Raw genomic sequence first — 22,757 nt, 5'->3', positions numbered from 1 at the left:
AAGGTTTTTTTTTTAGGATAGTCTGTTAAATTAGTCTAAAGTGTATCTTTCAAGCTGGAAAATGAATTTAAACAGGAAAGGCTAAAGTAGAAACAAGGTTGTGACAGCAAATATGAATCAACAAAGGAATGCTGTCAAGCTTGGCAGGCCCAGAGCCTGCATGACCTACGTGAAGCACTTCAGAGTGTTTCTGTTGACAGATGCATGACTGAACTTGCATCTGGCAAGTCCTGCTGAGAGACAGCAAAGCAGCTCCTTTCTTTTGACCAGAAGAGTGGATATAAAACCCTTTCCATGTCTTGCCAAATGTACACAAATAAATTTGAGATGCCAGTTTCTATTTGAGTCTGTGGTAGCAGGTTGTACTTTTCCTCTGTCTGTCATTTATTAATTCTTCACGAGTGCTACATTACATCTTCCATTGCTAATGTCTAGTTGACCTGTTAATTTTCTTGTACTTCCATTTGAGTTCTTGGGAGGTTGTCTTTTCTCTGGCAGCTGCAGCTTTACAGAAAGATGCTCATCAGCATATTTCATGCCTCTGGCCAGCTACACAAAGCAAATTCTGCTTTTTTATATTTGATCCTCTGAGCACATTGGACATATCTATACATCTGGCACCAGACTCTTGCAATCCTGCAGAAGCCAGCTGGGCAGGAAGCAGGCCTTGACTGGAAGCTATGTGATTGCCCTAGAGTGGTGCAGCACAATACGTGTATTAGCGAGGGGACATCCATGCTAATGCAGCCTCGTGTGCAGCCAGCCCAGGGTGTGAGCAGAGTCTGTTTTCACCTGCTGTGTCCAACAGATTGTGTAGAACTGCCAGTTCTGGTCACCTAAAAATAAATTTTCAAATTACAGCAAAAAGAAATAGTTATACCATTGCAGAATACAAGGAGAGTGGAAAAAGAATGCTGCTGGAAAGGGAAAAGAAGTTTTTCTTTTACACCAAAGTATTCCATCAAAATGCCAGAGCACACAAAACTGGGATTTGGCAGGAACCTCTTCCACGCAGCAGTTCTCTTTTGGATGCTATGGGGAAAGTGGCTTTGGAGCTGGATGAGTGAGGAGGCTGGAAATCCTATTGTGTGTGCTTATGATTTTGTACAGAGGTTCTTCCTTCTGAACTGCAAAATCTGGTAGTTGGTATGTGGTCAGGTTTGTAACAAATATGCATAACCAGTTATGGTGTATACTGTGAAGCAGTGGATCCAGAGGGAACAGCTTTGGTATCTGTTACAGTGTGTTCCTAGAACTTCACTTGGTATTGAGTGATTTTAAAGAAAGCGAAAGATAAATCCTTCCACACCCATTGGAAAAGCAGATATTTTTCCTTTTTAGCAGGGAACATCTGTTGTAGTTAAACTTATGTATTAAATTCTTCTTTTCTGAGAAATGAGAGCTACTGCAGTTTTTACAAACTGTAAAGACTGAAGAGATGATGAGTCCTTATGTAATAAAGGTCCCCTTCTATATAGCAAATAAATGCATCCTTTGTATTAAGAGAGATTTTACCTTAACCCCATATGTTAAGGTAACATGAAATTGCTGTATCCTTAATCTCTGGTTCACTTAAATTTAAAGGAAAAAAAAATGGGAGAAAAAAGCCCATAACAACAACAACAACAAAAGACCCCACAACCTCATTCCCACAAAGACCTCTAGAGCTGTTGTCTTTCCCCATTTTAAACAGATGTAGTTTGAGTTAGTATTCTGGAAATGTAGATATATCAAAAGCCCAGCTTTACACAGTAGACAGTGTGAAAAGCTCAATATTTGTGTGACATTAGGTAGTATTAGTCTTTGTCTCCTAAAAAGGCTAGTCCAGATAATAGTATAAGAGCCACCTCCTTTAGCTCCAGTGCTGATGCATGCTTTTAATTACTGATTCAGCTGAACAAGTTCTGCTTACAGCACACAAACAACCCCATAGAATTGCACAAACTGCTCACATGGTTCAGAAAACAATTATCTTTGTGGCTAATATGATGGTGCGCTTTTTTTCCCTCAATAAAGAAGGTCAAGAGTCTCAAAAGACAGTTTGATTTATCTTCAGAAGACGTTTGGTGATCTACTGATACAACAAATAATTGGGGGCTGATTTATGGCAGGAGACATGGGCTAGAAGTAGTGTCTGCTATACCAAACAGAGATATTTTAAAAGACAAAATTTGGGACTCAGAACTGAATTTTATGAAAATTATTTTAAAAATAAATCTAAGCTGATTGATCCTGAAGGCTTTTTTACTTTTTCTAGCTGTTGCAGTTAGATACAAAGGTGTAGTTATGTATCAAAAAAAGTGGAGGATCAGAAAACACTTTAAATGTGCCTTGTTTGAGGATCAGTCACAGCTTTGATACTTTTGATGTTTACTACAGCTAGGTGTTTTATACTAGCTCAGCTTAATTGAGCAGATTATAGATTTGCTGTCATTTGCCCAAAGTCAGTATTGATTAAAAAAGAAAAAAAAAAAAAAAAGGAAGCATCCAAATTGTTTAGTACTGCTACAACTAAATATTTAGTTCAGTCTGTAAATTTCTGTTTCATCTAAGCATAATTTTCACCCTGTCATGGCTTAGTTAAAGCTTCCAAATTAGCCTAAGGGAAATGTAAAACACTGATTTACAGTGCTTCTGATGCAATGGTAGAAATGAGCTGTTGTACCTTGAAAAAGCAATGGAAGTAGTTATATGCAAGATTTTCGTTTTGTGTGAATGGAGATAAAATTGATATAGTTGATGAAGTGAACTGTTGAAAAATGTCATTATATTCCTCAGTAATTAAATTCCCTCTGTCCCCCAAAAATGGAAAGAAGTCTCAATAATACTCCATAATGTTTTAAAAATCTGGGTTTCTTTTTAAAAAGCACTTTTCATTCAATAATACTTTTGTTGGAAAAAATTCAGTATGTTTTTCCATTAAACCCTTTTTCTTCTAAATACTGTTGTGAAAGGCTGTGAATTTTGTAGCTTAGTTTCATATTCTCCATTTTCTTTTAGTAAAGCCAAATTAAATTTTGCATGTATGTCTGCATGTGTATGTGTATTTATAGTGAGAGAGAAAAGAGGGCAACGTTCAACCTGTAAAAAGGGGTCAGAAGACTAAGAAATATTTTCCCATCACTAATTTAGCCATTCCTACTTATGGTCAACTAGTAAATTTTTCTTTCCAAACTGGCCTTTGCTGGTTAAACACAACATATTTAGTTTGGCTGCAGGACCTTTGGGCAGACATGTATGAGAGGCAGACAGTGCCAAGTTAGTTGAAAGGTCTACTAAAACATTTGAAAGTGGCCACAGAGGAACAATACTACTTATTTATTTGAACTTTAAGTATTAAAATATGGAAGTACGTTCTGCGGTAGTAGAGAAAGGATACTTTTTCCTAGTTGATAATGCAATATAACATTGGCAGATGGCTGTTGAATACTTGTAGACCTAGAAGAAATCATTATCTTCTTCTCCTCTTCTATAGATTTATTTTGTTTATTTTGCAGTTAAAGAAAGAGTAAAATTCATATTACCACAGAGGATGGAGAAAATGTTGACATTATTAACAGTGGTTTGAGTTTGGCCTAGGAGGATACTGATTTTTCTGAAGCTGGAATGCAGTTGTTTTTATTTTGTTTGCCTGAGGACTGAGTCCAAAAATTATTGCAGGTCAACTGATCTGCAAATAGCTTTTAATGTATAATGCTTAATGCATAAATTGGTGGTTTTTTCATTGCATTTTGAGTTTCAACTTAAATGTTAAAAAATTATGAGATGAAATACAGAAAAGTATGATTTCCAGAAGGCACCTCATAAAAAGAAACAAGGCATTGTGTCTAAAACTGAGTAGCAAGGTTGCCCTCTTTATCCTTCCTTTGCACATCTTTGTCACTGTTATGTACCTTTCACCTCTTGTTAATCTTTTTTCCTTCTGGTTTTCCTAATTTTGTTCAGATTATAGAATTTATTATAGCCTTTTCTTAAAGTCTACATTTGCTTTTCTCATTTCCTATATAATATATATAACATATATAATATTTCTATATGATATCACATAATTATATATGTAATTACTGCATTGTCTGTTTGTGTATGCTGAAGTTAGAAATGGAAACAAAGCCTATCTCCTGTAGTCTATTTGACTACATAGAGCTAAATAAAAATAGCACCTTGTGGGATTTTTTTGTTGAGCACTTTTATGTTTACCCCTACCTTCCATTGGTTTTAATTGTCAAAGGTTTATGTGTAGTGGACAAGAGACATTATATTTTGATGAAAGCAGAAGCATTAACCCTTCTACAGAACTGAAAGAGAAATGTGGTTGTGAGAGATAATAACTGATATAAAATTTTGCTTTAAGTTGGTTCATCATAACAATAAAATGTCTCTGCTTGACTTTTTGGACACCTTATATCTAGTTCCCTATTTTAATAGGACAAAGAAGCTGCACAAAGTATATAGTGAACCAAGATCTCCATGGTTAGTAAGGGCTTTTGCTTATGGCAGCACACCCTAGGCATCATATCAAAGTAGCTTCAGCAGTGTCCAGTAACATTCATATATTCATATTCAACATACAAATTATTCCCTATATTCCTTCACGTTATGCTTCCTCATAGTAAGAGAAACGAGCTACTCATACACAGGTCAGCACAGGAGACAAACACAGGGTTTATCTTCCTGTCTCCAGACTAGAAATTTCTCTTAAAGGAAAAACTTTTTGTAAAGAACAAAAATAATATGTACCTGAGTGCTAAAAGTATTCTAATATTCCTATGTAAAACCAACGGTGTCTCTGAGCAATTCCCACAGAGATGACATTATGGTTACCTTTAATAACTCAACCTACAATTTCATATGTGTTTTACTACAAGAGCTTAAGTGTTCAGTCCAGCACAGAAAAGGTCATCTACATGGGACAGGAGAGACTGTATATAGAAGATTTATTTTTATTTTTAATTATGCCTATTTTTTTGAGCTGTACTAGCCTAGCCCCTAGCAAAGGGGGCTCACAGTTTAAATTGTAGTAGTATAATTTCTTTCACAAAAAAAAAAGAAAAAAAAAAAAATGAATAAGAAAGAAACAGAAGCCAAAGGAGGTAATATCTTCAGCATATGTGGCATTTGCAAGTTACTTTCCACATTTTAAAAGTGTTCCATCTCTTTTTCTTTGTAATATAATGCTGCTTCCTAATTTAATAAGTTTCAAGATAATCTTTGGCCTAGAAATTACTGGAATAAACCTAAGAAAATGGTAACACTAAGACATTTTTGAAAAAGGTAACATCTAAAATACCAAGAGGAGAATTTTCTTCCAGTTTTGACATCTGTGTCTTATTTTTTAAGCAATGGCTTTAAGTAATTTCACAGCTGTTACACAATATTTTTATCAAATCCCTGTTTTTATACCTCCTAAATTGTATCCCCACCATTTCTGCAAGATATGTTCTTCTTTCTTACTTGATAACCCTACTTTTTTCACCCCAAAAGTCTCATAACCATTGGAATCGTTTATATGTGTTTCCATGAACTTGGACGTTTATGTTTTATGTGTAATATGTGCTACTGTAGTATGTTAATTCAAAGTAATTTGGAGGCAGAAGGATGAGCCAGCAGCGTGTGGATAAAGTCCAAATCACAACAATGATTGTCATGCACCTGTTTCTGCGCTTTAACTCTGGGACATGCCATGTTTTGATTACCTTGCATCAAAACAGAAGTATGTGTTTATGTGCTTAGTAGTCTACGGTAAATGTGAAATTATGAGCATAATTATTTAGAGTCTTTGTCTGTATGGGCTAAGTCAGAGTGTTATAGCTGAGCCCATTTAGTGCCCTGCTTGGCCCAAAAGGTCAGATTCTCTACCCTAGCTCTGTCCTCTGCTCACCCTCCTGTGCTCGCCTTATTTCCTTCCACCATATGTGGCTATTGGCAGGTTTTTCTGGGACCTGCTTTAGCTGAGATAGCTAAAACTAATCAAATCTATTTACTGGTTTAGTTTTCTTCCATTAGGGGGTTGTTTCATCAGCACTGGGTTGAAAGAGTGAGCAGGGGAGAAGCAGGTCCATAAATCACTTAGTATGTTCCATAGCCCATGTTTTTAGTTCAGGTCTTTGGCTCTAGCCATGAAGGCTTTTTTACTTTAAACCTGCACCCTGCATACAAAACAGAGCCATTTGTTTCCTTATGTGGTTAGAAGTAAACTGAACTCCTGAAAATGAGTGGTGTTGCAATTTATCTTTTGTAACTTTAAAAGGTTGTTTATATCAGTGCACTCTAGATATTTGAGATCCTTTTGGATTGCCTAATAGTTTGAGGCATCTTGAGTTAAAATGTGATGTTCTGCATGAAATCAAACCAGTCTGGGTTCAGATTTATGATGGCCAATTAGCTTCAAGCAGTTTCATACTGGAAAACAAGACTGGAAAGAAGCATATGTTGTAGGAAGGGCTCCGGTGCCTGGCCGGTCCAGTTTCTCTTTTCCCCTGTACATCCTGGACTACATACAACCACCACAGTAACATCTGAGCAAAGCAGACAGCAGTGTAGACGGGCAGGAGTCTGGGATGTGATCATGTTCCCCCCCCATGCCTACAGGTTCATCAGAAGTACTTGCAGGCAGCTGCAGGTGGACCACACTGGTGGTTTCCACTGAATGCAGCCACAGAGCAGCCGAGCAGCACTGAGGCTGAATTTCTCATGTGTGGCTCCTGCCTCAGCAGGGCAGTAGGACAAGCTGTACCCTTATCCTGCGCTAACGACTACTAACAAAGATGGTCTGTGCTGTTCCAAGGGAAATGGAACATTTGTCATATAATAAACTTTATAGAAGGAGGGTAAAAGAAGAGCATAAAAGTTACAGAAAGAAAATTGTTAGATATTAGCAATAGCTGACAGTAGAAGGAAGCATGTGGCATCAGGAAAGTGTGCAACAGGAAAAGAGGGCAAAGGGGAAAGCTGAAAATGAGTTCCCATTGTTCAAACAGGATAACACCGTACCCCAGCAGCAGGGGAAGGTCAACATCTGTGTATTCACTGGTTTAGTCTGTATTTAAGACAATGATGGCTGTAGATGGTCCTACAAAGAACCTGTCAGAATGCAGTGAGGTACTTTGTCAAGCAAATGTCCCAGCAGCCCGGTGTACTGACCTACAGTAGCCCTGAGAAGATGCCTGGGGAAGAGGAGGAACAGGGTAGACATCCTAAAAGATGAAAAGGTCAAAAGGCAGTTCAATTTGGTTTTAATTTCCTATTTGAATGCTTAAAGATGACAGTACTTCTGTGTCTAAGTACACCTATCACCTTTTTATTTCCTTATAAAAATTTAGTTTCTTACTATGTCTTGATTTTGTTAGGAAGAAAAGCGTTAAAGATAATTTTTAGATAATAAATATTATCTCCCCTGAGCATTTTTCATGTCTTAGATTTTGAACATAAGGACACTTCTTCTACAAGAAAAGCAATCCAGCTTAACTTCAGTATTGTATCTTTTCTGTGGCACCTTTTTGAAAGGAATCTGATACTTGGGAAACTGAAGTGCTAATATACTAATAAGAATTTAATAATCTTATTTTAGTTATGTACATTATACTTAGACAACCTTGACCCAGTGGCTTGTTGCTTCCTTCTTGTTTCTTAAAATGGGTTCTGATTCCTATGTACTGTTCATTTTGAGACCAGAATAAGCTATTGATTTCTGTATTCATCCAGACCCCCATGTAAAAGCACCTGCCAATTGCTATGTGTTATATTTGCACATATACTGCCATCTGCAGAGTGGCCTAGCAGAGGATTATGATGCTCCTTAATACCACCCAGCTGGGTGGCTGTCCTAAAAATAACCAGATAATGCTACTCAAGGTAATGCCTCAAGCACATTGACTGCAACCCTTCCTACTGTACTTCCTTATAAACACCAGCCTATTATCTAAAATACAAATGAGTTACATGATGCTCATTTTGGTTCTGACTGTTTAAAGTTGATCATGGCATGCAGTTGTGCTCTCCGTGACCTATTCTGTCATTAAAGGAGTCCAATATGTACAGTCTTTTTCTTTTCACCTATTTGCCTCATTATGGGGGATGACAGCTTCTATTGTTCAGAGCTTTGATGCTGGGGTAGGGAGCTGTGAGCAGTAGCACTTGTGAAACATCACCCTCCCCAACCACCATCACCCCAGACACCACTGCCACAATCTACATGGCTGATTTTTCCCTGAAAGACCTTAAGTGTGATTTCATATTTATTCTTGACCAGATTCTGTTCACTGATTGATTTCTTTCTTTGATGTAAAGTTAAATTTCATAACATCACCATTGCTGGGCCAGTATGTGTATGTGGTACCTGTGGTGATACAGTCCAGAGACAAGAGTGGAGGACTGTATCATGGCTGATGTGGACCAGCCATGCCACCCAGACTGCAAGAGAGCAGACAATACTGCAAGTTGTAAAATATAAGGTACCACTGTAGTATTTGCTACTGGAATTATTTTTGCAATTTTCCAGGCTATGGTCAGTTTTTCGATAATGTCACTTCTCCTACCCCTCAGTCAAAGCAGGCAAAATGTACTCCAGTGAAAGGAATGTTTAAAATTACATTTTGTCGTTCAAGGGGAATAGTATTTATAAAAGGTTGGAAAGTAACCTTTCCCAGAATTGTGTAGTGAATGAACATTAGTGGACTATTTCAAATGAAAATGAAACGTTAGGGAAGAGTAATTAAGCTTTTGCAAGCTATGGGGAGACAGCAAGGCAGTGAGTGCTTTAAGATTAATAAAAGTTGAGGAAAAATCACTGATCAATCAGTGAGGAAAGCAATCACAGAATCATTTAGATTATCTAAATTGCTTTAGTAAGCATATCCTCTTCCAAATAATTAACAATTAATTGCATTCTTAATCTAGTTTAGATTTGGCACAGTAAGACAAATTTCTCAAACTTTTCATAATCTTGGGGCAGAATCATGAAATACACTTATGCTTTGAACTTGACCCAGAGAATTACTTAATGAAAAAATAAATAGCTCTAATGCTGTTTCTTGGAAAGTACTAAAAATTAAAATTCATCACTTAGAACTGCTGATGTGATTGGTAATAAATTATAAACTTAACTGTGAAGAATTGAATGTGGGACGTTGATATGTGATTTAGAACTTAAAGATATGACCAAGGCCACTGGAAAATGATAGAAACAAGGAAAAGGCTTGAGATCTGCTATTTCCCGTATGCTTGCAGAAAGTCACAAAGTTTGAAAAGAAGCTATAAAAAAATACATGGGCACCAGATAGGAAGCATTTTAAAGAAAAAGTTTGTCATGTAAAAATGATGTCCAAAACCAAAGAATATTTGATAAAATTATGTTAATTTGGTGATTCCTAAATGCAGTTACATATAAGGTTAATTTTATTATGTCAATCCATTCCCTAAATGTATTAGTAAACTCTACTCATTATATCCTCATATAATAGCTTGAAATAAATTGAGAGCATAGCTTGAAGTTGTAATGCACTGTAAATAAGTCAAGGCCTGGCAGAATAGAAAGATAAGTGAAAATCTGAAGTTTTGACTCGTGTGCGCTCATACACATTGGAGATCCTTTAGGCTACAAATGGAAAATATGCTGATTCTTTAAAAATTGTTTTCAGTAACTAACTGAAAAATAAAGGGGAAAATAAATCTCCATCAGCAATGTCTGTGTTTAGGAGAAACAATCTTGTCTAGTACATTTCTCTCTCACTCCATTTTATATTATTAAGGATATTTTCTTTTGATTTGTAATTTAGGCCACAGTTTTTAAAATGCATACTTTTTTTCCTCCAAGCTGCTTTTAAATGGCAGAATTATCAATTTTCATGGCAAGACATGCTAAACTCTTTTACCAACCACAGTATTGAGCCTTTGATTTTAGGAAGTCTGTGTGCTGAATCATGGAGGGATTTCTGGCACATCCATTTTAAAATGAAGAGTGGTCTCTTTGTAATAGCAGCTTAGGTCTTCTGCCCGAATAAAAATTTTCATGTTACATTTGAAAATGTGTTTGGCTGCTTTATATGCAAAAATGTGTTAAAATGTGTTAAAAAGTAAGTGCTTTTGAATTCTTAATGTATTGGAAGACATGCTGTTGAAAGACAATACCAACTTAGGCATAAAGCAAGGACATTTTCTATGGAGTGCTGTCCAGCTTTCTCTGTTTTTAATACTGCTCCAGCCTGGATAAGCATGGGATAAGCATGGGAGCAGGTTTCACAGTCAGTGCACAGATCTTTGCAGGTGATGACTACCTTCAGCAGAGCTCTTGGATACTCTACCTCACAGTTGAGGAGTTCCTAAGAACATGCTGGGATGCAGGATGACTTGATTGAGCGGATCTCCTTAAAGAGATCCGCTACAGAACTTGTATTGTCAGTATGACTGGAAATGCTTGGATAAAAAACTGTTAATTGGCTTTTCTGAAGCACCAATGTTAATATTCAGTCTTGAGCCCTGAATCAGCCCCAGTAAGGTAAGGGACATGCCTGACTTCAGAAGTGCTGTTCATTTTCTTAAAGTGTCTTCAGTGTTTTTATATTGTTATACAGAAGTAGAAACACAAAAAGCAGTGAACATACTGAGCAACACTGAATAATTCCAGTGTCACAAGCTACAAGACTGACCTGGTGAAAGGTGGGGTTTGATATGTGCAGATTTCAGGTGCAGTGTGGAGTTGGAAGGAGTGGATCAGGAAAAGAATTATTTTGGGAGGGAACTTGGATGCCACAAGCTTCCGTGGGAGAGAGTTTGACAGTAGCACCTCGGGGTAGGTGTAGACTTGACATAAAGAAACATTTCTTTACCAAGAATTTAGTCAAGTACTGGAATGAGCTTCTAAAGAGGTGGTCAGTGTCCCAAATCAGTCAGTTTTTAAGAGGCATGTGGACAATGCCCTTAATAACACGCTTTAATTTCTGTTCAGATCTGAAACTATAAAGCAGTTGGACTGGATGATCAATGTAAGTCCCTTCCAGCTGAACTAGTGTAGTGTAGTCTAGTTTATTCTCTTTTTTCCAAAAGGATTGTAAACTGGATGTAGAGGGGGGAAAAGCAAGAGGTTTTGGGAGAACATTAGGAGGGTGGAACTTTCAGAGGCAAAGTATTGGCACTCTGGGATAGGGAAGATTAGATGTGTGAGGAACCGGGACAAAAGAAGTGAAGACAGAGGTTTTAGAGGAGAGGAGTTTGGAGGAGGAAGACTGGAGAGATGGGAGGTTCTGCAGCAAAATGGACCCTGAGTCAACATCAGCTTCTATTGCAAGCATCCATTTCCCTCTCCTAGACATATGCATGGATTTGAAATATATTTGCCCTGACCTCTTGCCTTCATAAAGCCCTATGTTTCAAATTTCAGGGACTTCATTTCTTTAAACAAACACAAAACAGCATTAAGATTTTAATTTTCCTTAAATTTCAAAGTTAACAAACAAACCTAGCATTTGTATTCTGTCCTTGATTGTCTGCCTTCCCTGCTCCTTCTATATAGAAAGTCTGCAGAGCATAATTGAGACTTGTGGCTGTGACAGCTTTTATGTTTTGACAGATGGGTTTTGGGGCATGCTGAGTTATCTGTGTCCTGCTGTGTAAGTTCCTGCACAAGGTTGAGATACCTCCGAGAATCTCTGATAACAAAAGCTGTAGTACAACTGAGTCAAATGTGTTTAAGTAAATACACTAAGAGATATAGTATCTATAGGATACATATATATAATATATAATATATAATATATAATATATAATATATAATATATAATATATAATATATAATATATAATATGTATATATATATACTGTAAAAAATATAGTCATCTGCCAGGCAGTTAGGTGTGAAGTATACTTGTTAATACTGAGCAAGCTAATGAGTTATCACCATGAATTACTTAATTTCAAGTGTGAAGAAGGTGTTTGGCAGATAAGCTCACACTTGCACTTTAAAATATGAGATAAAATATGAACTGTAAGAAGTGGTATTGGTGGCTTCCTATGCCAAACCTGGGCTCTTCCTTATTAATGTATAACAAAGTAACTCTCTGATAAGAGGATTTTTCACTTTATTGAGATGAGTACTCTGAAAATGTTTCAGCTGATTCTAGCTGTGTTCATTGTGTGCAGCTGTAATAGTTGGCATGATGGGAGTCATCTGGAATCTGCATTCAAAGTTAACTTTTGTCCCTTCAAAAGACAGTTTTCAAATCTTAAACTTTTAAGTAAAATAAGGTAAGCACCACAACTGGCTGCTGAGGAGCCTAAGTTCAAAGTAGGATTATGGAGTAAAAATTATTAATTAAATGTTACTGTGTGGACTGTGAAAAATACCTGAAGCATTTCCTCCCCTTTTGCCTAAAAATAGATAAATCCTTTAAAAGGAAATCTTGGAAGGTAGGAAAAAAACACTTTTAAGCAAGGTATCTTTTCAAATCTTGTTTAAAGGAAAAAAAAATTAGAGACAGTTTTCAATGCAGCCTCAGTCTTAAAGATGCTTCCTCCTCAAAAAATGATAATTTTTATAACCCTATTTTTGCACTTTTTTTTATGTAGATACATTTCCAACAAATTAAAACAAGAAGAGCAGACATCAAAACAGATTAAAGAAAATTAAGTATTTGTTTTCAGTCTAATTTTTCAGTGCTTTTGTGCAACTCCCACATTTTTGTAAAGCTCAAGCAATTTTACCTATTGCTATTGTGTTATAAGGCTACTCTGGAATAATTTAAACTGAAGTCTTTTGAACATATAGGAGATATTCATTGTTAGTAATTTGTTAAGTGATCAGGCTAGTAAAAATCTAACATATGATAAATATGGGAGCCAAGTAGTATTTCTTTCAATTGACTTAACAAGTAGGACAAAACCCCTATTCAAAATGCATCCTCTTGGAAATGCGAGTGAATTACGGCAGCAATAGTTTTCTGATTGTGTACATTGCATGAAGGAGTATTGAAAACATTTGAAGGCACAACTAAATCATTCTGCAATTCAAGCACTGAATTTAACATGAGTGGAATATTTAGTGCTGTTTTAGCATTTTGAATGGAATGTCTTTTTCCAGCTAGTGTTTATTACTCAATTATTCAGCACTTGCTAGTATAATCATAAAATATAAGCATATAAGCAAAAATTAGCATATCTTATGAGGCATCTATAATCAACTTTTTTTTTTTTTTTAGAAAACACTGTTGGATTTTTTCCTTTAAAAACACTAATGTTGAGGGAGAGTTGTAGTTCTATGTATTTTAATCATCAATCTAGATCCTTTTCAGTGTCCTTCTAGAGGAATTGGTGTTTGTCCTACCTTTTAGTTGAATGAAAGCTGTCCCTCAACAGAGGGAGTGTCTGCTTGCCAGCTGTCACCAAAAATCCCTGCTTTCTTAACTCAGATGTGCTCCTCTTGCAGCAGGCATGATTCACAGAAGTGTTCAGCAGGCATTTCAAAAGAGTTAGAAAGAGGCAGCCCTCTCATTCAAAAACCCTTTTTTGGTGGCTTTTGGAATTTTTGTAACTTATTGAAAAGCTGAGCTGAATCATATGTTGGCTACTGACTGACGGGTCTGCCTTCTCATTCAGTTCCAGGAGAGAATAATTTTTTGTTTCCCAGTAGAAAATGACTCCATATGAGAGGTGGAAGGGGACTGGGGATTCTACTTGTTTGACCTCTGTGTTCTTATTTTTCTCAGTTAAAGTGGAGCGTGAAATTCATTTGACATGTCTGTCTAATGGGATGGGCTTTTTTGGAGAGTAGAGGACAAATTCCTTGAAGTTCTGTAACCAATAAAAATTGATTCTTAGGAGAAAAAGTTACAGAATTTTCCTATGTTTGTTGCTCTATTCATTTTCTTATAGCAAAACTCAGATTTCAGAAGGGGGAGACAAGCTTCCTGGAAGATCTTACACAAATACCTTCATGTCTTTCATCCATTTTTCTACTTCTTAATGTAAAGGTCAGACAGAAATACCTCTGATTTTTTTCCATATTAAGGAATGAGAGGTGAGTCTAAAGTATCAGTGTTTCCTGGAATCCAAGAGAGCAATCTCAAATCAGTATCTTTTCCTCATTTTCATTACTGCTTCTGAATCTATTAATCCAAGTACTGGAACTGGAAATGCCAGTGTTAGGACATTGCTGCTCTGTAGGCAGTGATCCCATTCATTTCTATGGAATTTTTGGCTATGACTTCAGGAGAGACAAGCTTTTTCCTAAACTGTGGAACTTCTCTGCATTTAAAGCCACAAGGCTGTCACAAGTCACATCTCTTTCCAGATGATCATTAATTTTTTGTCATCATTTGGGGACTGAGTGCTTGACATGCAGAAGGGCAGAACAAAAAATCGTAGTACAAGTGATTGGGATTTCTGTTTATAAATAAGTTTGCAAAAACCAAACAATGTCAAGGAAAGGGGCACTCAGAATTAGTAGGTACATGTGCCACAGAATCTCCCTGCTTCAGGCAACGGGGGGTTCTTGTTGGATGGGGCTAGCAACGGGGGGTTCTTGTTGGATGGGGCTAACAAAATACCAGTATCTTATAGGAATCTGATGGAAGTTCATAAATGTTTATAAAACTCTGGGATACCCTGAGGGGAAGTAGTGCTGACAGTCGTAAGAAAGCCAGTATTAATACATTTGTGTGCAAAGTATATGCAAGTGTGTAAAAAAAAACATATAAAAATACAGTAGTGAGTGAGCCTGATGTATTAAGAGGAAAAAAATGAAACTACATGTTTATGAAGTACAAAGAATATAAGATTGTTTTTCCAGAACTGTAGCCTCAGCTGTTTGCTTCATTTAATTCATGCAGGCCTTTATGATAGATCTTATAATGAGAGTGACATTTCCAGTCCTGTTTTTATTTGGCAGGTCCTTTAACATGTATCTGAACTTTGTTAATGCATTCCCTTTAAATTCACAATTTAGGACTGCAGTATCTATAGTCCAGAGTGGTAAGTGCTGCAGGAGTATTAAGAAAAATAGGAATTAGCATCAGGTCAACTCTTGACTTCCATAAGATGGTTTCTGTATATATGGTCCTGAAGTCAGTCTTTGTTCATTCTGATTTGAGTTGAATGGACTTTTACTTGGTCTTTCACCCAGCACTGCTGGGTAGTTAATATGGCTTGGATAAGGACAGGATAAACCATCATTCCTTTGCAGTAAATCATTGCTTCTTTCCCTCTCCCTTCATGTTTTCCTAGTCCCACTGTCTTATACCAGTTTCTTAGAAATTCCCACCCCTCTTCTACGCAAGATTTGTCATTTCTTGGGAGACTCTTCTATTCCTCTCCAGAATACCAAGGTAGCTGAGAACTGAGAAGCTCGTTGCTTTCAGCTGTTACTGCTTCTCTCCTGGAGGAAGAAGCTGCAGACGAGATCCTCTTCATGCTAAGGAGACTTGGAATAGGTTGCATTGAGTTTCTAGGCAAGCATAATGAATTATGTAATCCTACTGGCACAGCAGCATTATGTGGGAATAGAAAATGCATAGGAAGGATGGAATCTTTGAAGAATTTTATTACCTAAATCTATAATGCAAATTTCAGAAGCATATATTTTAGATTGTTGCTGAAATGTAAAACCAGAGCTCTTTAACACCAGGACATAGTTTGTGCCATTATATAAATTTCAAGGACTTATATTATAAAATGATTTTTAGCTGCTGGTGATTGTTATTGCTGCTCATATTATTTTGTGGGAGTAAGACAACTTGTTCTTTACATTCATGGCAGTAGCCAAACTATTTTCCTGAAACTCTGTACAAATAAATTTTTTTTCAAAAGATAAAGGCATTGATCGTGATGCAGCCATCTGGTGTGGAAAGTCCTGACTCACTGGTAGAAGTTTAGCAGTCACTCAGTTTAGGAGTGGAAATGCTCAACCACCCTAGCTTGTAGGAATGGTGCTTTATCTGCAGATTCATTGTTTTGATGCATTTTGCACAACAAACAAAATCCTTGAACAAATATTTTGAGTTTACAAATCTTATTCTGAATAGAAACCAGACCTGGGTTCTTGTCTTAAATTACTTGTCGTTGTAATACCTGTAATACTAGAGAAGGCTTCCAAAATCAAATCATTGATACAAGCTGACTTTATTGCACTAAATCCTGCACACAGCAAAATGTATTTTAACAATCACAGATACATAACTTCTTAATAAGCTTTTATTTATCGTAAGTCAAATCATGTTTGATTTATGATAATGTCATGAGCATTGTAGTAGTAGCATATTTTGTTTCTCAGCCCACACTCTACTTGACATTTAACCACACATTTTCTTTTTTGTTTTTTTTTTTTATGTGTCACTAGACCTTTTGATCAACATGAAATAGTGCCATAAAACAAACACACACACCCCCTGCCATGTGAATTCAGTGGCATAAAACACACACACAGAGTCACAGTTCAGTTCTAATAGAACATTCTTTCTTTATTCTCAATACCTAATTACTACCCCTATTATAATGAATTTAATGGCTGTTAGCTTTTTTTCTGCAAGAAATATAAAAAGTTGGATTCTGTTCCTCACTGTGAAGTTCTGTGTGTTGTCTGAGTCATACTGGTCTACTTTGGACCTTTGAACTTTACATTCAAAGTGATATGACTGTCAGGGACAAAACAGACTCAATTTGGAGGAAATTAGTTTAATTTGTTACCAGTCAAATTAGAGTAGGATAACAGGAAATAAAACCAAATCTGAGAAGCACATTCCCCCACTCCTCTTCTTCCTGGGCTCAGTTTCACTCACAAATTCTCTACCTCCTCTCCACCGGTGGCACAGAGGGACTGGGAATCTGTGATCAGTTCATCACACATTCTCTGCCACTCCTTCCTCCTCAGAGGGAAGACTCCTCACATTCTTCACCTGCTCCATTGTGAGGTCCCTCCCATGGTAGGCAGTCCTCTATGAACTCCAGTGTGATTCCTTCCTATGGGCTGCAGTTCTTCCTGAACTGCTCCAACGTGGGTCCCTTCCACGAGGTGCAGTCTTTCAAGAACAGGCTGCTCTGGTGTTAGTCCTCCGTGGATACACAAGTCCTGTCAGCAAACTTGCTCCAGCATGGGCTTCTCTCTCCACAGGGCAACAGGAGGAGGCCTGGAGCAGGCCAGGAACGTGCTCTAACATGGGCTTTCCATGGGGTCACAACCTCCTTCAGGCATCCACTTGCTCCAATGTGGGTGTCCTCCAGGGGCTCAGGTGGATATCTGCTCCAGAGTGGACCTCCATGGGCTGCAGAGGGACAGCCTGCTTCACCATGGTCTCACCTTGGGGTGCAGGGGAATCTCTGCTCCAGTGCCTGGAGCACCTCTTAGCCCTCCGTCTTCAATGACCTTGGGATCTTCAGAGCTGTTGCTCTCACATATTCTCACTCCTCTTCTCTGGCTGCAATTTCTGTTGCACAGCAATTTTGCCCTTTCTTAAGTCTGTTATCCCAGAGGCACTGTCACCGTCACTGATGAGCTCAGTCTTGGCCAACAGCGGGTCCGTGCTGGAGCCGGCTGGCATTGGCTCTGTCAGACTCAGGGAAAGCTTCTGGCAGCATCTCAGAGAAGCCACCCCTGTAACACCCGGCTACCAAAACCTCGCTGCTCAAACCAGATAGACACTATAAAATACTTGAGTTGACTTTTGACATGTTTTGTTCTTAGGTAGATTGTTTATTATTCTTTGTTAATTGCACTAAATTGCATGTGACAGCATCCCAGTTTTCAATAACATTAGTATATTTAGAGCTGGGGTGGAGTTTTTCTCCAGCTAAGCATGAGTACATAGGATCCAATTCTACTGTAGTGGAACAAGTAAATAATCACAATGCTTTGGATTTTTAGTTGCTAAGGAGGAGGAACCTGAGGTCAGATGCTTAACTGAAGTAGAAATTTTTCATTGCTTTGTCTTCCTTTTGCCACTGAGCGTGTAAATCTAATGGAGGCAGAGAAGTGATCACTGAAGATGTTACTCTGTTTAAACAGTGTCTTTTTCGTTCAGTCTCACATATTTTCTGTGAATTTTTCTGCATCGTTTTCTGGAGGCAGCAAAATTTCTGTTAAAATTAAATCATCATGGAAAACAAACAGATAGTGGACAAAAAACACTAAGGCTGTATACAATTGATCTAAAATATGTTTTATTTTAAATGGATAGACATTGCCTTCGTAAGAAGGCGTTTTTTCACTTTTTCTGAGTTAGAGTTTATGTGGGGTTTCTTTCCTGTCTTCAAAAGCCTTCTCAATGTTCTCCTTTTTAATGCAACTGTTAATTTTAGGGATGAATACATTTAATCTAAAATATGTTCCTTTGGGAAATTTGAATATGTTCAAATTCTCTTTCATAATTTAGGTTTCATCTTTCCTTAGAGATCATTCTGTTTGCCTTAAGATCTGCCTAAGGAAAAAAAAGCTTTGAATACAATTATATTTGGAAAGGTGAAACTGATAGTATTTCAGTTTTTGCTTTTAGTTTTCCCTAGCCTGGACTGCCAATAAATATTACAGAAACTAAGAATTAAAAACCAGGAAATAAAAACAGGTGCTGGCAAAGTTCCTTACAGTTTTGGCATACAGACTTTGACCTATCTCTTTTGTTTAGAAAGGCATTTGATCATTTCAATTTGCTTTTAAAAAATATTTAAATACAAATTTCAACAGATGTCTAGATGAGATTTAGGGGGTTTTTAACACTGAAAATGAAAAGTGAGCTCAAGCAAAGAATGAAAATCATATTCCACAATTTCTGACAAACAGAATGGTTTATGAGTCTGGTTGTGAACTAAAATCCAAGGATTATAATTTCTACTTTGAATTGCCCTATCAGATAGTCATGAAAACATGTATCATTGGATAATGAAAGCTTTTCATTAATCTGTGAGTCTTATTTCAAGTTATAGGAAGTCTTGACTTTATAATAGGTACAATCTGAGAGAGGGAAGCATTTTCTGGATGATCTTTGAAGTCCCTTCCCACCTAAGCCACTCTTATTTTACTGTGTTGCTATCAATGTGTATTAAGGAGAGTTTCCATTTTTCAGTTGTTGTTCTGAATATTATTCAAGTTGAAGGGCTTTTAAAAAATAAATTAGACAAAGATTTGTTGTTTTCTGAATTTTATGGTTTTTAAAAGCTCATTTTGTTTACTAGATATTGAACTTAAGAATTATCTAATATGTTATAAGTCTAGGAAAATACTGTTTCTTGCAAACATGTGCCTAAATCATCAGCATTGTGCAATCCAAATCATGTTATGTTACTGTGCTTGAATCTGCCACAGCCTCATATGAGCTCTATTTGAAAATGATTTGTCAATGAAAGGTATGCTTAATAGATAATATATCAAGTTACAAATAAAGACCCAGCAATGAAGACTGACTGTCTAAAACAGTGCAAATAGCAGTGTTTGGTTTCTAGGTATATTTTAATCTAGGTTGAGGGGAGGGTTAGTTTCTTTGGCCATATTTAATTTTTTCATGGTGCAAAATCCTGAACTTTCCTACTGAGAGTCTATGATCTGAAAGTTATCAAAGTTTCCTTGAGTCTTAAAACAGTACAGTAAGGGTATATTTTTAATGCTAACTGCAATTTAGGTATTTTGCTTTGTTAGAACTACGTTTGTGGAATTTTATGAATAAATTTCTGTCCTATGTGCAACGTATTGCCATAAGTATTCTTCCTGCAACCAAAGCAAGTGAAAAGCCTTTATGTAATTTATCAATCCACTTTAAATATTTTATTGCTTTCTCAGTTGTTGATTATTGTGGTTTTGATGCTGGTTCTCCCTCATATCTCATCTTACAGACCTACATTTAACTTAAACTATTCATGAGTTTTCTATTAATGTCTGTCACTCATAGTGTCTAAGGGATTCCCAGGGAAACTAGAATGAAACAAAACAAGACATTCAAAGTCATGACTTGATGATCTTAGAGATCTTTCCCAATCTTTATGATCCCATGTCTTCTAAAGATACCAGAACTTTTTATTCTTCTCCTTCCTTGGTTACATTGCTCTTGCTTAAGAACTTATTTTATTTCGAGTTTGCTTTATTAGGTAGATTTTGCATCATGCCTATATACCCCATCAAATGATAGATTAGCCAGACTACCTCTAGAATATTTTTCACAAATTAATGTCCTTGAGGTTTATGGTTTTGTCTTTCACTCATGCCATCACCTGTATTTATTTTAGCTTGGTGTGGTACTCATAGTATTCACTGATAGCCTATTCCTTTGTCATAGTTTATTTTCTTTATTCTATTCAGAAAGGCAACAGAAGTCATGTTGAACCCAGATGAGGTACAGATGCCACGTAATATCAATTATGTCATGTAGTTTTCCTTAATATCTGTTTTATTCCACGGAGCCCAAGTAGGGACTCTGATGTTCATTTTTTGGAATATCACCCTTGATTAATGATGTAAAATACTATTAATATATAAACTGTATACTATTTTCTGTGTACATCTGTGTGACTTTCTTGGTGTTACCTCTGGTAGTACTTAACTACGGATGATTCATATCTAATCAGTTACAAATGCCCTGTTCTATGTCAGAACATGCAAAGAGAAGCCTTGCACTGTAGCAAAAGCCAAGTAGACAGGGTTATATCTTCAGCCTTTTTGTACAGGCCAGATCTCTAAGCAGCTTCCAAACATCTCAGATTACTGCTGCAGATTCCCACTTGCTTGCTTTCCTTTCTTCAGCACTTTCTTCATCTAAACGGAAGATAAATTCAGTACCATTGTACCAAATCTTAGTAGATTTTTACTGGTGGTCCATATGGTAGTTCTTCTGTTAAACAAAGTAACTCACTATTACAATTTTATTCATTCAATTTTTATTGCAATATACAAGACAAAATATGTTTTCATTCCAAAAAGTGTGATCATTTTACTGTTGCCAAACTTGTAACTGGAAAAAAATCTGATCTCCAAAATCTTAGCTCAACTTTAGGTAATTATTTCAAGTAGATGGTATTTCATTCAAATACTTAAATATTTTTCTGTATAGTAACTTCAATGGACATTTGATCTTTCTTAGAAATGACATTATTTGTAATTTCAAGAACATGTGTCTTCTGGATCTCCTTCAATTAAATAAAGAGAAAAATCTATATGTATAAAACCATCAGATAATTAGGTCTTTGTCCCATGTTTTATTCAGTAAGTCATTCAGACTCTTTTATAATTAGTCTGAAAAAATAATATTTAAAACTTCTTACTGTTTACAAAAAAATTAGTTCTTTATCTGTTTTGCACTAACCTTATCCAGAAGTTAACATCTATTTCTAACATCTCAGAAAGACATGAGACCAAAACCATATTGATTTACTAAATTTTTGAATCACAATACAAATATTTTTGAGTTTGTATATTCTTTGTTTCAGTGGAAAAATTCTTTATTTTTGCACAAAAGTTAAAATGACATCTTAATAAAGAAGATATTATTTAATGTCCTGTTCTGTGGGAAAGAGAAACAGGTGTTTCTTCAACAGTGGAAAAACTTGTGGTGTCTCTAAAGCTCTGGCTGCAATTTTGTCCTCATCTTCACATTTCTATACTTAATGGACACCTCTTTCATCCATATACTCAAAGACTTCAATCCCATTCATCCATCAGATATAGTCCTCCCTTATAACGTGTTCTTATTTCCTGTGCATACAGCCATCTCTTCACAAAAGCACCAAGCTATAAATGCATAATAAATTACAGCTTGCAAAAATATTTTAGGTCCTTAGACAGTCCTAGATCTTAAAATTATTTAGCCTGATCCCAAGCTTTAGTCAGGCCTATGCAGCTTTTCAATTCTTTGTGTCATGTAAAAATGCAAAGTAATTCTCTAAAAAGAAACAGAGCTGGGGGCAGACAAAGTATTGTATTTAGGAATGAAGGAATATACAACACATACCCGAAATGAGCAAAATAAAAGAAATACACAGAGCATTAGTCTTCATCTTTTCTAGTTGCATAATGATAAAAACTGCATGAAGCAGAGTTTGCAAAGAGGGAATGATACTGCAAAATGTTTCCGACTTTCATTGGAAGCACTTAGATAAGTAAATATTGGACTGGAACTTGTAAGTTTGATAAGCTTTTAAGACATGTTCCAGACAAATATACAAAAGCTGGATGAGCAAGATTGTAATCTCAGTGAGACTCTCCATGGATACACACAGATAGATAAGCAGGAGAAAGTAAAAGCATTGAAGATTGAAACTGAATTTGTAAATGGCAAAGAGATTTTAAGCTAAGGCTTAAAGTAGGTCCATTAAGCTACCACATGATATGGATGCATTCTGAAATTAATTAGATAAAATATAGGCAGATAGACAGGACTGAGATAGTAATGGTATATATAGTCTAGTCCCTTATTTTCTCTATATATTTTTATTAAAAGTATGTAAACTTTTTTTTTTCTGAATGTGTATGAAATATGAAGACACTGACACTTGCAGTGATTTTCTGCTCTCCAAGGACATGTATAGCTTTTTTAAAAAATTAACTATAAAACTATATTCACTTGGCGTGTTACAACTAGGCTTTGGCAAACATCATTAGTTCTGACACAGCCTCACATGGGCTCTATTTTCAAGTACTTTGTCTATGGAAGATAAACTTAATATATCTAGTTACAAATAGAGACCCAGCAGTGAAGAATGACTGTCTAAATAGTTTTGTTTCTTTGGATAAGATTATCCCTAATATAGTATGTTTGTGTCTCCAACATAAAAAAATGACGCTGTAGCTTCACGTAAAG

The 22,757-nt window shown here is 36.3% G+C and overlaps 2 protein-coding genes across 4 annotated transcripts in view; one reads left to right on the top strand and one right to left on the bottom strand.

The window, feature by feature from the left end:
- COL10A1 (collagen type X alpha 1 chain) overlaps positions 1 to 13,466 on the bottom strand; it is a 36,710-nt gene extending 23,244 nt beyond the window's left edge. For both annotated transcript variants that reach the window (XM_050315018.1, XM_050315019.1), the window contains exon 1: positions 13,313 to 13,466. The gene's annotated coding sequence lies outside the window, so the exon portion shown is untranslated. The remainder of the gene's footprint in view (positions 1 to 13,312) is intronic.
- Positions 1 to 22,757, top strand: part of NT5DC1 (5'-nucleotidase domain containing 1) — a 138,279-nt gene that overhangs the window by 40,526 nt on the left and 74,996 nt on the right. The gene's annotated exons all lie outside the window — the stretch shown is intronic.

This window comes from Myiozetetes cayanensis, unplaced genomic scaffold (assembly GCF_022539395.1).
Source record: "Myiozetetes cayanensis isolate MyiCay16 unplaced genomic scaffold, myiCay2020 scf2-11, whole genome shotgun sequence".
NCBI classification, from domain to species: domain Eukaryota; kingdom Metazoa; phylum Chordata; class Aves; order Passeriformes; family Tyrannidae; genus Myiozetetes; species Myiozetetes cayanensis.
This window is presented reverse-complemented; position numbering and strand designations above follow the sequence as displayed.